The 17719-nt window shown below is 48.7% G+C and overlaps 2 protein-coding genes across 2 annotated transcripts in view; one reads left to right on the plus strand and one right to left on the minus strand.

The window, feature by feature from the left end:
* Positions 1-17719, minus strand: part of NYAP1 (neuronal tyrosine phosphorylated phosphoinositide-3-kinase adaptor 1) — a 139893-nt gene that overhangs the window by 79673 nt on the left and 42501 nt on the right. The window lies entirely within an intron of this gene.
* The window catches only part of LOC140128377 (TSC22 domain family protein 4-like), a 55484-nt gene that overhangs the window by 279 nt on the left and 37486 nt on the right, over positions 1-17719 (plus strand). The window lies entirely within an intron of this gene.

Here is a 17719-nt window from a genome sequence, read left to right on the forward strand (position 1 = left end):
GACAGCCCCGCACAGCGCCGAGTACATACAGTGTGACAGCCCTGCACAGCACCGAGTACATACAGTGTGACAGCCCTGCACAGCACCGAGTACATACAGTGTGACAGCCCTGCACAGCACCGAGTACATACAGTGTGACAGCCCCGCACAGCACCGAGTACATACAGTGTGACAGCCCCGCACAGCACCGAGTACATACAGTGTGACAGCCCTGCACAGCACAGAGTACATACAGTGTGACAGCCCTGCACAGCACAGAGTACATACAGTGTGACAGCCCCGCACAGCACCGAGTACATACAGTGTGACAGCCCCGCACAGCACCGAGTACATACAGTGTGACAGCCCCGCACAGTGCCGAGTACATACAGTGTGACAGCCCCGCACTGCACCGAGTACATACAGTGTGACAGCCCTGCACAGTGCCGAGTACATACAGTGTGACAGCCCTGCACAGCACCGAGTACATACAGTGTGACAGCCCTGCACAGCACAGAGTACATACAGTGTGACAGCCCCGCACAGCACCGAGTACATACAGTGTAACAGCCCCGCACAGCACAGAGTACATACAGTGTGACAGCCCCGCACAGCACCGAGTACATACAGTGTGACAGCCCCGCACAGCACCGAGTACATACAGTGTGACAGCCCCGCACAGTGCCGAGTACATACAGTGTGACAGCCCCGCACAGCACCGAGTACATACAGTGTAACAGCCCCGCACAGCACAGAGTACATACAGTGTGACAGCCCCGCACAGCACCGAGTACATACAGTGTGACAGCCCCGCACAGCACCGAGTACATACAGTGTGACAGCCCCGCACAGTGCCGAGTACATACAGTGTGACAGCCCCGCACAGCACCGAGTACATACAGTGTGACAGCCCCGCACAGCACCGAGTACATACAGTGTGACAGCCCTGCACAGCACCGAGTACATACAGTGTGACAGCCCTGCACAGCACTGAGTACATACAGTGTGACAGCCCTGCACAGCACCGAGTACATACAGTGTGACAGCCCTGCACAGCACCGAGTACATACAGTGTGACAGCCCTGCACAGTGCCGAGTACATACAGTGTGACAGCCCCGCACAGCACCGAGTACATACAGTGTGACAGCCCTGCACAGTGCCGAGTACATACAGTGTGACAGCCCTGCACAGCACCGAGTACATACAGTGTGACAGCCCCGCACAGCACCGAGTACATACAGTGTGACAGCCCCGCACAGCACCGAGTACATACAGTGTGACAGCCCTGCACAGCGCCGAGTACATACAGTGTGACAGCCCTGCACAGTGCCGAGTACATACAGTGTGACAGCCCCGCACAGCACCGAGTACATACAGTGTGACAGCCCTGCACAGCACCGAGTACATACAGTGTGACAGCCCCGCACAGCACCGAGTACATACAGTGTGACAGCCCTGCACAGCACCGAGTACATACAGTGTGACAGCCCTGCACAGCACCGAGTACATACAGTGTGACAGCCCCGCACAGCACCGAGTACATACAGTGTGACAGCCCTGCACAGTGCCGAGTACATACAGTGTGACAGCCCTGCACAGCACCGAGTACATACAGTGTGACAGCCCCGCACAGCACCGAGTACATACAGTGTGACAGCCCTGCACAGCACAGAGTACATACAGTGTGACAGCCCCGCACAGTGCCAAGTACATACAGTGTGACAGCCCCGCACAGCACCGAGTACATACAGTGTGACAGCCCTGCACAGCACTGAGTATATACAGTGTGACAGCCCCGCACAGCACCGAGTACATACAGTGTGACAGCCCCGCACAGCACCGAGTACATACAGTGTAACAGCCCTGCACAGCACTGAGTATATACAGTGTGACAGCCCCGCACAGCACCGAGTACATACAGTGTAACAGCCCCGCACAGCACCGAGTACATACAGTGTGACAGCCCTGCAGAGCACCGAGTACATACAGTGTGACAGCCCCGCACAGCACCGAGTACATACAGTGTAACAGCCCTGCACAGCACTGAGTATATACAGTGTGACAGCCCCGCACAGCACCGAGTACATACAGTGTAACAGCCCCGCACAGTGCCGAGTACATACAGTGTGACAGCCCTGCACAGCACCGAGTACATACAGTGTGACAGCCCCGCACAGCACCGAGTACATACAGTGTGACAGCCCTGCACAGTGCCGAGTACATACAGTGTGACAGCCCCGCACAGCACCGAGTACATACAGTGTGACAGCCCTGCACAGCACCGAGTACATACAGTGTGACAGCCCTGCACAGTGCCGAGTACATACAGTGTGACAGCTCTGCACAGCGCCGAGTACATACAGTGTGACAGCCCTGCACAGTGCCGAGTACATACAGTGTAACAGCCCCGCACAGCACCGACTACATACAGTGTGACAGCCCCGCACAGTGCCGAGTACATACAGTGTGACAGCCCTGCACAGTGCCGAGTACATACAGTGTGACAGCCCTGCACAGCACCGAGTACATACAGTGTGACAGCCCTGCACAGCACCGAGTACATACAGTGTGACAGCCCTGCACAGTGCCGAGTACATACAGTGTGACAGCCCCGCACAGCACCGAGTACATACAGTGTGACAGCCCTGCACAGCACTGAGTACATACAGTGTGACAGCCCTGCACAGCACCGAGTACATACAGTGTGACAGCTCTGCACAGCGCCGAGTACATACAGTGTGACAGCCCTGCACAGCACCGAGTACATACAGTGTGACAGCCCTGCACAGTGCCGAGTACATACAGTGTGACAGCCCTGCACAGTGCCGAGTACATACAGTGAAACAGCCCCGCACAGCACCGACTACATACAGTGTGACAGCCCCGCACAGTGCCAAGTACATACAGTGTGACAGCTCTGCACAGCACAGGGTACATACAGTGTGACAGCCCCGCACAGCACCGAGTACATACAGTGTGACAGCCCCGCACAGCACAGAGTACATACAGTGTGACAGCCCTGCACAGCACAGAGTACATACAGTGTGACAGCCCTGCACAGCACAGAGTACATACAGTGTGACAGCCCTGCACAGCACCGAGTACATACAGTGTGACAGCCCTGCACAGCACTGAGTACATACAGTGTGACAGCCCTGCACAGCACAGAGTACATACAGTGTGACAGCCCTGCACAGCACAGAGTACATACAGTGTGACAGCCCTGCACAGCACCGAGTACATACAGTGTGACAGCCCTGCACAGCACCGACTACATACAGTGTGACAGCCCCGCACAGCACCGAGTACATACAGTGTGACAGCCCTGCACAGCACCGAGTACATACAGTGTGACAGCCCTGCACAGCACAGAGTACATACAGTGTGACAGCCCTGCACAGCACCGAGTACATACAGTGTGACAGCCCCGCACAGCACCGAATACATACAGTGTGACAGCCCTGCACAGCACCGAGTACATACAGTGTGACAGCCCTGCACAGCACCGAGTACATACAGTGTGACAGCCCTGCACAGCACCGAGTACATACAGTGTGACAGCCCCGCACAGCACCGAGTACATACAGTGTGACAGCCCCGCACAGCACCGAGTACATACAGTGTGACAGCCCTGCACAGCACCGAGTACATACAGTGTGACAGCCCTGCACAGCACAGAGTACATACAGTGTGACAGCCCCGCACAGTGCCAAGTACATACAGTGTGACAGCCCCGCACAGCACCGAGTACATACAGTGTGACAGCCCTGCACAGCACAGAGTACATACAGTGTGACAGCCCTGCACAGCACCGAGTACATACAGTGTGACAGCCCTGCACAGCACCGAGTACATACAGTGTGACAGCCCTGCACAGCACCGACTACATACAGTGTGACAGCCCCGCACAGTGCCAAGTACATACAGTGTGACAGCCCTGCACAGCACCGAGTACATACAGTGTGACAGCCCTGCACTGCACCGAGTACATACAGTGTGACAGCCCTGCACAGCACAGAGTACATACAGTGTGACAGCCCCGCACAGCACCGAGTACATACAGTGTGACAGCCCTGCACAGCACTGAGTACATACAGTGTGACAGCCCTGCACAGCACCGAGTACATACAGTGTGACAGCCCTGCACAGTGCCGAGTACATACAGTGTGACAGCCCTGCACAGCACCGAGTACATACAGTGTGACAGCCCTGCACAGCACCGAGTACATACAGTGTGACAGCCCTGCACAGCACAGAGTACATACAGTGTGACAGCCCTGCACAGCACAGAGTACATACAGTGTGACAGCCCCGCACAGTGCCAAGTACATACAGTGTGACAGCCCTGCACAGCACAGAGTACATACAGTGTGACAGCCCTGCACAGCACCGAGTACATACAGTGTAACAGCCCCGCACAGCACAGAGTACATACAGTGTGACAGCCCCGCACAGCACCGAGTACATACAGTGTGACAGCCCTGCACAGCACCGAGTACATACAGTGTGACAGCCCTGCACAGCACCGAGTACATACAGTGTGACAGCCCTGCACAGCACCGAGTACATACAGTGTGACAGCCCTGCACAGCACCGAGTACATACAGTGTGACAGCCCCGCACAGCACTGAGTACAGGACATGTAGCTGCTCTCCTACATCTTCGGCAGCTGTCACAGCACTGCCCCTAGTGGCTGCATGCAGCACCACAGCTTCTTCTATGAATAACGACTGAGGCAGGAATATGGTGCAGCGTGCGGCATGCGGATCCCCTAACACGACGCGCCGGGGAGACACGGGAATGGAGGGGTCTGGAATTATTATCCGAGGTCTCCTCCCCTGTGAGATCCCATCAGATAAGTATCAGAACCGAATATTTGGTCCGTTCCCCTCTGTTCCAGGAAGTCTCCTGCTCCGCTCCTCCAGGCACATCCTCTCCAGGTCTCAGCATTACTTTTCGGCTCCTCTAATCATTTCCCATTGGAAAATGCAGTTGTCCTCTCCCCTTTGCAGGAAAGACCCCAAAGTCTGATGTCCACCCCCCCCTCCCCCCCCAGGCTTCACGGTTGGGACATCTTCTTGTGGTTGTATGATGGTGAATGAAGTTGATACCAAAATCTTTTATTTTGGTCCTACGTGACCACATGACCTCCTCCCCGGCCTCCTCTGGACCCCCCTGAGGGTCATTGGGTCTGCACGTGTTGTGGTGTGAGCAGGGGACCTTGTGGGTCCTGCAGGTTTATAATCCATGACGTGTTACTAGCTTGGTGCCAGCTCTGTTCAGGTCAGTGACAGGTCCTCCTGTGTAGTTCTGATTCCTGACCTTTCTCCATGAGGTGAGATCTTGGAGCCACAGACGGACATCATCTTGTGTTTCTTCTATTCTATGATTGCAGCCGTTGTTGCCGTCTCACCAAGGAACTCCGGCCGAGACACTGAGCAGCCACAACTGAACTCAGCATGTCAGTAGCTGAACATGTCAGCAGCACATTGGGGCTCATTTACTTACCTGCTCCTGTCGCGATTCCCGAGGTGCCTTGTCCGACGCGATTCACTAAGATCGTGCGCCCGATATCCTGCATGTGTCGCTTCCCTTCCCCGGAGTTCACCTTCTTCTTCCCGGTGTATGTGAGTGCATTGTCCATGTATAATGCGCTGTGCGGGGAGTCACTAAGATCGTGCGCCCGATATCCTGCACGTGTCGCTTCCCTTCCCCGGAGTTCACCTTCTTCTTCCCGGTGTATGTGAGTGCATGGCATGGCTTGCCCCCGATTTGTGTCGTATGAAAGTCGGCGTGCTTGATAATGGCTACATTGTTAGCTGAAACGTTGCTTTTTGTCCGCATGTGAATAAAGAATTGAACTTATGGAGTGCGGCTTCTCTGCCTGGATATCGGTCTATGGCCACTATAGATAATAATGTTTGGTGGCACCTCATCCTGTATCCACCACGGCTTCTCCAGTGTCCACCAAGCCACTGGTGGGTCTCCCCGCTTCATACATGGGCTTTGCAGATGTCTTCTTCGAGCAGCAAGCGGACACTCTGCCACCACACCGGCCCTATGACTGCCCTATAGACTTGATGCCGGCCACGTCTCTGTCACTTGGTCGGGTGTATCCACTATCTGTACCTGAAAGCGCGGCTATGTCGGCCTATGTGATATAGAATCCACAGAAGGGGTTAATACGCAAGTCCTCCTCTCCTGCGGTTGTCGAATTGTTCTTCGTGGCCAAGAAGGTTGGCTCTCTCCGTCCATGCATAGACTACCGCGCCCTTAATAAAGTTACGGTGAATAACCGCTACCTCTGAACTTTTTGATTGACTATGTGGTTTTGACCAAGCAAGATCTGCAGAGGGCATATAATCTCATCCCCATCCGTGCAGGCGATGAATGGAAGACCGCCTTCAATACTGGAGATGGGCACTTCAAGTACTTTGTTATGCCGTTTGGACTCTGTAATGCACCGGCAGTGTTCCTGGAGTTTGTCAATGACATTTTCAGAGATTTACTTTATACCTGTGCTGTGGTCTATCGATATTCTGGTGTTCTCCATGGACCTTGAGTCCCATCGGACACGTGTACGGCAAGTTCTCAGGCGCCTAAGGGCCAATTGCCTATATGCTAAGCTAAAGATTTGCCAATTTCACCAAAAGACTCTTCCCTTCCTCGGATACATCATCTACAAGGGACTACAGATGGATTCTGCCAAATTGTCTGTGGTACTTCAGTGGCCTCGCCCAGTAGGTGCTATCCAGAGATTCCTGGGCTTCACTAATTACCACTGCCAGTTCATACTGCGCTTCTCCTCCCTCGTATCTCCCATTGTGGCGCTGACCAAGAAGAACACTAATCCTAAACTCTGGTCTCCGACGGCTGAAGAAGCTTTCTCCAAGCTGAAGTCTGCCTTGGCCTCCGCTCCCATTCTCACCCGATCTGATGCTCAGAAACCAGTCTCGTTAGAGGTTGACGCCTCCTCAGTTGGTGCTGGAGCCGTTCTCACCTTTTCTGCCGCAGAGAGGAATTACTCCATTGGTGTTCGGAGCTTCTGGCCATAAAGCTTGCTTTAAAGGAGTGGCGTTATCTTCTGGAAGGAGTTTGTCATCCACCCGCACCAAGACCCAGGCTGACAAGAAACGCCTCTTCCAGTCTTCTCTCCGGGTGATAGAGTATGGTTGTCTTCTAGATACGTCCGGCTGAAGATTCCCAGCTACAAACTTGCTCCTCGGTTCCTGGGCCCATTTGAGGTGTTGAAGCGCAGCAACCCCATGGCCTATAAGCTCCGTCTTCCTCCCACCATGCACATCCTGAACTCCTTCCATGTCTCTCTTCTGAAACCTTTCATCCTGAACCGCTTCTCCTGGCAAGGGCCAGCTCCTGCTCCTGAGACGGATTCCACCGAAGTTTATTGGGAGCCAAAAGAAAACATTCTGGACCGTGGTGGTCTTCAGAGTTTCCTTCAGGCCAAGGAGAGGGAGAGAACAGAGTGGGGGGTACTGTTACGGGTGACCCTGTGACCCTTGTGCCCCTCTGTGCCAGCTGCAGCCTCACTTACCTCCACGCTCCAGTGGTGTCTCTGGCAGCTCTCCGCGTGCATAACCACCTCCTAGGGCGCGCATGCGTCAGCTCTGTAAAATTTAAAGGGCCAGTGCGCTGCTCATTGGCGCTGACCTATTAAATAGCCGGCCTCTTCCTGTGACCGATGCCGGATCTTTGTGCCTCGTGCCTTAGTGACAAGCTCTCTTTGGTTCCCTGTGCATTTATTCTGAATTTCCGTTATGACCCCGATTCCGTTCCTGACTCCACTCCTCTGCTGCCAGCCCTGACTACAATCCTGTGCTGCCAGCCCTGACTACAATGCTGTGCTGCCAGCCCTGACTACAATCCTGTGCTGCCAGCCCTGACTACAATCCTGTGCTGCCAGCCCTGACTACAATCCTGTGCTGCCAGCCCTGACTACAATGCTGTGCTGCCAGCCCTGACTACAATCCTGTGCTGCCAGCCCTGACTACGATCCTGTGCTGCCAGCCCTGACTACGATCCTGTGCTGCCAGCCCTGACTACAATCCTGTGCTGCCAGCCCTGACTACGATCCTGTGCTGCCAGCCCTGACTACGATCCTGTGCTGCCAGCCCTGACTACGATCCTGTGCTGCCAGCCCTGACTACGATCCTGTGCTGCCAGCCCAGACTACGATCCTGTGCTGCCAGCCCTGACTACAATCCTGTGCTGCCAGCCCAGACTACGATCCTGTGCTGCCAGCCCTGACTACAATCCTGTGCTGCCAGCCGAGACTACGATCCTGTGCTGCCAGCCCAGACTACGATCCTGTGCTGCCAGCCCTGACTACAATCCTGTGCTGCCAGCCGAGACTACGATCCTGTGCTGCCAGCCGAGACTACGATCCTGTGCTGCCAGCCGAGACTACGATCCTGTGCTGCCAGCCCTGACTACGATCCTGTGCTGCCAGCCCTGACTACAATGCTGTGCTGCCAGCCCTGACTACAATGCTGTGCTGCCAGCCCTGACTACAATGCTGTGCTGCCAGCCCTGACTACAATCCTGTGCTGCCAGCCCTGACTACAATCCTGTGCTGCCAGCCCTGACTACAATCCTGTGCTGCCAGCCCTGACTACAATCCTGTGCTGCCTGTCCCCGACTGCGATACTGCTCTACGATTCTGTACTTCGTCTTGGCCACCACCACAAGCAAGTCCCACCTGTGGATGGACCTGGTGGTATCCTCTGGTGAAAACCAGGTGCCACTTAGATTACACTCCACAGTGAGTCCACTACCCGTGATCCTTACAGTCTATGAGGATGAGGGGGGGACACAAGAGCTTACAGTCTATGAGGATGAGGGGGGGACACAAGAGCTTACAATCTATGAGGATGAGGGGGGGACACAAGAGCTTACAATCTATGAGGATGAGGGGGTGACACAAGAGCTTACAGTCTATGAGGATGAGGGGGTGACACAAGAGCTTACAGTCTATGAGGATGAGGGGAGGACACAAGAGCTTACAGTCTATGAGGATGAGGGGGGGGCACAAGAGCTTACAGTCTATGAGGATGAGGGGGGGACACAAGAGCTTACAGTCTATGAGGATGAGGGGGGGGACACAAGAGCTTACAGTCTATGAGGATGAGGGGGGGACACAAGAGCTTACAGTCTATGAGGGTGAGGGGAGGACACAAGAGCTTACAGTCTATGAGGATGAGGGGGGGACACAAGAGCTTACAGTCTATGAGGATGAGGGGGTGACACAAGAGCTTACAGTCTATGAGGATGAGGGGGGGACACAAGTGCTTACAGTCTATGAGGATGAGGGGGGACACAAGAGCTTACAGTCTATGAGGATGAGGGGGGGGACACAAGAGCTTACAGTATATGAGGATGAGGGGGGACACAAGAGCTTACAGTCTATGAGGATGAGGGGGGGACACAAGAGCTTACAGTCTATGAGGATGAGGGGGGACACAAGAGCTTACAGTCTATGAGGATGAGGGGAGGACACAAGAGCTTACAGTCTATGAGGATGAGGGGGTGACACAAGAGCTTACAGTCTATGAGGATGAGGGAGTGACACAAGAGCTTACAGTCTATGAGGAGGATGGGGGACACAAGAGCTTACAGTCTATGAGGATGAGGGGGTGACACAAGAGCTTACAGTCTATGAGGATGAGGTGGTGACACAAGAGCTTACAGTATATGAGGATGAGGGGGGACACAAAAACCTACAGTCTATGAGGATGAGGGGGTGATACAAGAGCTTACAGTCTATGAGGATGAGAGGGTGACACAAGAGCTTACAGTCTATGAGGATGAGGGGGGGGACACAAGAGCTTACAGTATATGAGGATGAGGGAGGACACAAGAGCTTACAGTCTATGAGGATGAGGGGGGGACACAAGAGCTTACAGTCTATGAGGATGAGGGGTGACACAAGAGCTTACAGTCTATGAGGATGAGGGGAGGACACAAGAGCTTACAGTCTATGAGGATGAGGGGGTGACACAAGAGCTTACAGTCTATGAGGATGAGGGGGGACACAAGAGCTTACAGTCTATGAGGGGGACACAAAAGGTAAAGGAGCTTGTATAATGGTCCAGCCATTGTTTATAAGTGAACAGTATAAAATAATGTAATAAATAATAAGGCCGCTGCTTGAACCAGTCATCAGCCGCATCTTATATACAAATTCCAAAGTCAGTGGGACTGCAGAGACGCCCGGGGCTTGGTATCTGGTGTTTGCTGGATAACAGACCGGGGGAGGACACAGATTGGGTAAGTAAAGAGAGTTGTAATTTCATGCAGTTGGCGAGTGTGATAGATCTGCTTAGAGATGGAGGAGGAGGAGCAATTGGGCAAAGTCTTCTTCTCTAGAGTGGGAGAAGGCTCCAATCCTAACTCCTAAGTCTTTCATATGTTGCCAGCTACAAGAGACGCATTGTCGCTGGGGTATCAGATGTTGCGCATGTGATTCATGATATTCAGGTTGCAGATTTTTAGTTTGTAAAATCATAAATCCAACTACTACTCCATGTTGTCCAGAAGTGGAGCTCTTATCCATGTTCCCTGGATCCCTCACAAAGGTTAAGCAGGGCTCCAACGAAAACCGCCAACTAAGCCTACTAGGCCTCTACTATGATGGTAGGGGAGCAGCTGCATCATGAGATTGCCCAGAAGTTAGGATTTGGGTGACAGGAGCTTCATTCTTCATGGTATGTTTCTCCTCGTCTCCTGGTCAGTTTGTGTTGGTCCTATACCTTCCTGATACTGATGCTCTGCTCTATGTTTACATGCTGTAAACACATTGTTAACACATTGTAAAATGGAATGCATTACGTTTACAGTACATTAACAAACACTACATTCGACACATAGCCGAATGATGTAGTAGGGTGGTGCAGTGACACAGTAGTATAGGATAAGGATGTAGTAGGGTGGTGTAGTGACATAGTAGTATAGGATAAGGATGTAGTAGGGTGGTGTAGTGACATAGTAGTGTAGGATAAGGATGTAGTAGGGTGGTGTAGTGACATAGTAGTATAGGTTAAGGATGTAGTAGGGTGGTGTAGTGACATAGTAGTATAGGATAAGGATGTAGTAGGGTGGTTTATAGCTATAGTAGTATAGGGTAAGGATGTAGTAGGGTGGTGTAGTGACATAGTAGTGTAGGATAAGGATGTAGTAGTGTGGTGTAGTGACATAGTAGTATAGGATAAGGATGTAGCAGGGTGGTGTAGTGACATAGTAGTATAGGATAAGGATGTAGTAGGGTGGTGTAGTGACATAGTAGTATGGGATAAGGATGTAGTAGGGTGGTGTAGTGACATAGTAGTGTAGGATAAGGATGTAGTAGGGTGGTGTAGTGACATAGTAGTATAGGATAAGGATGTAGTAGGGTGGTGTAGTGACATAGTAGTATAGGATAAGGATGTAGTAGGGTGGTGTAGTGACATAGTAGTATAGGATAAGGATGTAGTAGGGTGGTGTAGTGACATAGTAGTATAGGATAAGGATGTAGTAGGGTGGTGTAGTGACATAGTAGTATAGGATAAGGATGTAGTAGGGTGGTGTAGTGACATAGTAGTATAGGATAAGGATGTAGTAGGGTGGTGCAGTGACATAGTAGTATAGGATAAGGATGTAGTAGGGTGGTGTAGTGACATAGTAGTATAGGATAAGGATGTAGTAGGGTGGTGTAGTGACATAGTAGTATAGGATAAGGATGTAGTAGGGTGGTGTAGTGACATAGTAGTATAGGATAAGGATGTAGTAGGGTGGTGTAGTGACATAGTAGTATAGGGTAAGGATGTAGTAGGGTGGTGTAGTGACATAGTAGTGTAGGATAAGGATGTAGTAGGGTGGTGTAGTGACATAGTAGTGTAGGATAAGGATGTATTAGGGTGGTGTAGTGACATAGTAGTGTAGGATAAGGATGTAGTAGGGTGGTTTATAGCTATAGCAGTGCAGGATAAGGATGTAGTAGGGTGGTGTAGTGACATAGTAGTATAGTATAAGGATGTAGTAGGGTGGTGTAGTGACATAGTAGTATAGGGTAAGGATGTAGTAGGGTGGTGCAGTGACATAGTAGTATAGGATAAGGATGTAGTAGGGTGGTGTAGTGACATAGTAATGTAGGATAAGGATGTAGTAGGGTGGTGTAGTGACATAGTAGTGTAGGATAAGGATGTAGTAAGGTGGTGTAGTGACATAGTAGTATAGGGTAAGGATGTAGTAGGGTGGTGCAGTGACACAGTAGTGTAGGATAAGGATGTAGTAAGGTGGTGTAGTGACATAGTAGTATAGGATAAGGATGTAGTAAGGTGGTGTAGTGACATAGTAGTATAGGATAAGGATGTAGTAGGGTGGTGTAGTGACATAGTAGTATAGGATAAGGATGTAGTAGGGTGGTTTATAGCTATAGTAGTGTAGGATAAGGATATAGTAGGGTGGTGTAGTGACATAGTAGTATAGGATAAGGATGTAGTAGGGTGGTGTAGTGACATAGTAGTATAGGATAAGGATGTAGTAGGGTGGTTTATAGCTATAGTAGTGTAGGATAAGGATGTAGTAGGGTGGTGTAGTGACATAGTAGTATAGGATAAGGATGTAGTAGGGTGGTGTAGTGACATAGTAGTGTAGGATAAGGATGTAGTAGGGTGGTTTATAGCTATAGTAGTGTAGGATAAGGATGTAGTAGGGTGGTGTAGTGACATAGTAGTATAGGATAAGGATGTAGTAGGGTGGTGTAGTGACATAGTAGTATAGGATAAGGATGTAGTAGGGTGGTGTAGTGACATAGTAGTGTAGGATAAGGATGTAGTAGGGTGGTGTAGTGACATAGTAGTATAGGATAAGGATGTAGTAGGGTGGTGTAGTGACATAGTAGTATAGGATAAGGATGTAGTAGGGTGGTGTAGTGACATAGTAGTATAGGATAAGGATGTAGTAGGGTGGTGTAGTGACATAGTAGTGTAGGATAAGGATGTAGTAGGGTGGTGTAGTGACACAGTAGTATAGGATAAGGATGTAGTAGGGTGGTGTAGTGACATAGTAGTATAGGATAAGGATGTAGTAGGGTGGTGTAGTGACATAGTAGTATAGGGTAAGGATGTAGTAGGGTGGTGTAGTGACATAGTAGTATAGGATAAGGATGTAGTAGGGTGGTGTAGTGACATAGTAGTATGGGATAAGGATGTAGTAGGGTGGTTTATAGCTATAGTAGTATAGGGTAAGGATGTAGTAGGGTGGTTTATAGCTATAGTAGTGTAGGATAAGGATGTAGTAGGGTGGTTTATAGCTATAGTAGTGTAGGATAAGGATGTAGTAGGGTGGTTTATAGCTATAGTAGTGTAGGATAAGGATGTAGTAGGGTGGTGTAGTGACATAGTAGTATAGGGTAAGGATGTAGTAGGGTGGTTTATAGCTATAGTAGTGTAGGATAAGGATGTAGTAGGGTGGTTTATAGCTATAGTAGTATAGGATAAGGATGTAGTAGGGGGGTGTAGTGACATAGTAGTATAGGATAAGGATGTAGTAGGGTGGTTTATAGCTATAGTAGTGTAGGATAAGGATGTAGTAGGGTGGTGTAGTGACATAGTAGTATAGTATAAGGATGTAGTAGGGTGGTGTAGTGACATAGTAGTATAGGATAAGGATGTAGTAGGGTGGTGTAGTGACATAGTAGTATAGGATAAGGATGTAGTAGGGTGGTGTAGTGACATAGTAGTGTAGGATAAGGATGTAGTAGGGTGGTGTAGTGACATAGTAGTATAGGATAAGGATGTAGTAGGGTGGTGTAGTGACATAGTAGTGTAGGATAAGGATGTAGTAGGGTGGTGTAGTGACATAGTAGTATAGGGTAAGGATGTAGTAGGGTGGTGTAGTGACATAGTAGTATAGGATAAGGATGTAGTAGGGTGGTGTAGTGACATAGTAGTATAGGATAAGGATGTAGTAGGGTGGTTTATAGCTATAGTAGTGTAGGGTAAGGATGTAGTAGGGTGGTTTATAGCTATAGTAGTGTAGGATAAGGATGTAGTAGGGTGGTTTATAGCTATAGTAGTATAGGATAAGGATGTAGTAGGGGGGTGTAGTGACATAGTAGTATAGGATAAGGATGTAGTAGGGTGGTTTATAGCTATAGTAGTGTAGGATAAGGATGTAGTAGGGTGGTGTAGTGACATAGTAGTATAGTATAAGGATGTAGTAGGGTGGTGTAGTGACATAGTAGTGTAGGATAAGGATGTAGTAGGGTGGTGTAGTGACATAGTAGTGTAGGATAAGGATGTAGTAGGGTGGTGTAGTGACATAGTAGTATAGGATAAGGATGTAGTAGGGTGGTGTAGTGACATAGTAGTATAGGATAAGGATGTAGTAGGGTGGTGCAGTGACATAGTAGTGCAGGATAAGGATGTAGTAGGGTGGTGTAGTGACATAGTAGTATAGGGTAAGGATGTAGTAGGGTGGTGTAGTGACATAGTAGTATAGGATAAGGATGTAGTAGGGTGGTGTAGTGACATAGTAGTGTAGGATAAGGATGTAGTAGGGTGGTGTAGTGACATAGTAGTGTAGGATAAGGATGTAGTAGGGTGGTGTAGTGACATAGTAGTATAGGATAAGGATGTAGTAGTGTGGTGTAGTGACATAGTAGTATAGGATAAGGATGTAGTAGTGTGGTGTAGTGACATAGTAGTATAGGATAAGGATGTAGTAGTGTGGTGTAGTGACATAGTAGTGTAGGATAAGGATGTAGTAGGGTGGTGTAGTGACATAGTAGTATAGGATAAGGATGTAGTAGGGTGGTGTAGTGACATAGTAGTATAGTATAAGGATGTAGTAGGGTGGTGTAGTGACATAGTAGTGTAGGATAAGGATGTAGTAGGGTGGTGTAGTGACATAGTAGTGCAGGATAAGGATGTAGTAGGGTGGTGTAGTGACATAGTAGTATAGGATAAGGATGTAGTAGGGTGGTGTAGTGACATAGTAGTGTAGGATAAGGATGTAGTAGGGTGGTGTAGTGACATAGTAGTATAGGATAAGGATGTAGTAGGGTGGTGTAGTGACATAGTAGTGTAGGATAAGGATGTAGTAGGGTGGTGTAGTGACATAGTAGTATAGGATAAGGATGTAGTAGGGTGGTGTAGTGACATAGTAGTATGGGATAAGGATGTAGTAGGGTGGTGTAGTGACATAGTAGTGTAGGATAAGGATGTAGTAGGGTGGTGTAGTGACATAGTAGTGCAGGATAAGGATGTAGTAGGGTGGTTTATAGCTATAGTAGTGTAGGATAAGGATGTAGTAGGGTGGTGTAGTGACATAGTAGTATAGGATAAGGATGTAGTAGGGTGGTGTAGTGACATAGTAGTATAGGATAAGGATGTAGTAGGGTGGTGTAGTGACATAGTAGTATAGGATAAGGATGTAGTAGGGTGGTGTAGTGACATAGTAGTGTAGGATAAGGATGTAGTAGGGTGGTGTAGTGACATAGTAGTATAGGATAAGGATGTAGTAAGGTGGTGTAGTGACATAGTAGTATGGGATAAGGATGTAGTAGGGTGGTGTAGTGACATAGTAGTATAGGATAAGGATGTAGTAGGGTGGTGTAGTGACATAGTAGTATAGGATAAGGATGTAGTAGGGTGGTGTAGTGACATAGTAGTATAGTATAAGGATGTAGTAGGGTGGTGTAGTGACATAGTAGTATAGGATAAGGATGTAGTAGGGTGGTGTAGTGACATAGTAGTATAGGATAAGGATGTAGTAGGGTGGTGTAGTGACATAGTAGTGTAGGATAAGGATGTAGTAGGGTGGTGTAGTGACATAGTAGTATAGGATAAGGATGTAGTAGGGTGGTGTAGTGACATAGTAGTGTAGGATAAGGATGTAGTAGGGTGGTGTAGTGACATAGTAGTATAGTATAAGGATGTAGTAGGGTGGTGTAGTGACATAGTAGTATAGGATAAGGATGTAGTAGGGTGGTGTAGTGACATAGTAGTATAGGATAAGGATGTAGTAGGGTGGTGTAGTGACATAGTAGTGTAGGATAAGGATGTAGTAGGGTGGTGTAGTGACATAGTAGTACAGGATAAGGATGTAGTAGGGTGGTTTATAGCTATAGTAGTGTAGGATAAGGATGTAGTAGGATGGTGTAGTGACATAGTAGTGTAGGATAAGGATGTAGTAGGGTGGTTTATAGCTATAGTAGTGTAGGATAAGGATGTAGTAGGGTGGTGTAGTGACATAGTAGTATAGGATAAGGATGTAGTAGGGTGGTGTAGTGACATAGTAGTATAGTATAAGGATGTAGTAGGGTGGTGTAGTGACATAGTAGTATAGTATAAGGATGTAGTAGGGTGGTGTAGTGACATAGTAGTATAGGATAAGGATGTAGTAGGGTGGTGTAGTGACATAGTAGTGTAGGATAAGGATGTAGTAGGGTGGTGTAGTGACATAGTAGTATAGGATAAGGATGTAGTAGGGTGGTGTAGTGACATAGTAGTGTAGGATAAGGATGTAGTAGGGTGGTGTAGTGACATAGTAGTATAGGATAAGGATGTAGTAAGGTGGTGTAGTGACATAGTAGTATAGGATAAGGATGTAGTAGGGTGGTGTAGTGACATAGTAGTGTAGGATAAGGATGTAGTAGGGTGGTTTATAGCTATAGTAGTGCAGGATAAGGATGTAGTAGGGTGGTTTATAGCTATAGCAGTGCAGGATAAGGATGTAGTAGGGTGGTGTAGTGACATAGTAGTATGGGATAAGGATGTAGTAGGGTGGTGTAGTGACATAGTAGTATAGGATAAGGATGTAGTAGGGTGGTGTAGTGACATAGTAGTATAGGATAAGGATGTAGTAGGGTGGTGTAGTGACATAGTAGTGCAGGATAAGGATGTAGTAGGGTGGTGTAGTGACATAGTAGTATAGGATAAGGATGTAGTAGGGTGGTGTAGTGACATAGTAGTGTAGGATAAGGATGTAGTAGGGTGGTGTAGTGACATAGTAGTATAGGATAAGGATGTAGTAGGGTGGTGTAGTGACATAGTAGTGTAGGATAAGGATGTAGTAGGGTGGTGTAGTGACATAGTAGTATGGGATAAGGATGTAGTAGGGTGGTGTAGTGACATAGTAGTATAGGATAAGGATGTAGTAGGGTGGTGTAGTGACATAGTAGTATAGGATAAGGATGTAGTAGGGTGGTGTAGTGACATAGTAGTATAGGATAAGGATGTAGTAGGGTGGTGTAGTGACATAGTAGTATAGTATAAGGATGTAGTAAGGTGGTGTAGTGACATAGTAGTATAGGATAAGGATGTAGTAGGGTGGTGTAGTGACATAGTAGTATAGGATAAGGATGTAGTAGGGTGGTGTAGTGACATAGTAGTATAGGATAAGGATGTAGTAGGGTGGTGTAGTGACATAGTAGTGTAGGATAAGGATGTAGTAGGGTGGTGTAGTGACATAGTAGTATAGGATAAGGATGTAGTAGGGTGGTGTAGTGACATAGTAGTATAGGATAAGGATGTAGTAGGGTGGTGTAGTGACATAGTAGTATAGGATAAGGATGTAGTAGGGTGGTGTAGTGACACAGTAGTGTAGGATAAGGATGTAGTAGGGTGGTGTAGTGACATAGTAGTATAGGATAAGGATGTAGTAGGGTGGTGTAGTGACATAGTAGTATAGGATAAGGATGTATTAGGGTGGTGTAGTGACATAGTAGTATAGGATAAGGAT

The sequence above is a fragment of the Engystomops pustulosus genome, chromosome 4 (assembly GCF_040894005.1).
Source record: "Engystomops pustulosus chromosome 4, aEngPut4.maternal, whole genome shotgun sequence".
Classification (NCBI taxonomy): domain Eukaryota; kingdom Metazoa; phylum Chordata; class Amphibia; order Anura; family Leptodactylidae; genus Engystomops; species Engystomops pustulosus.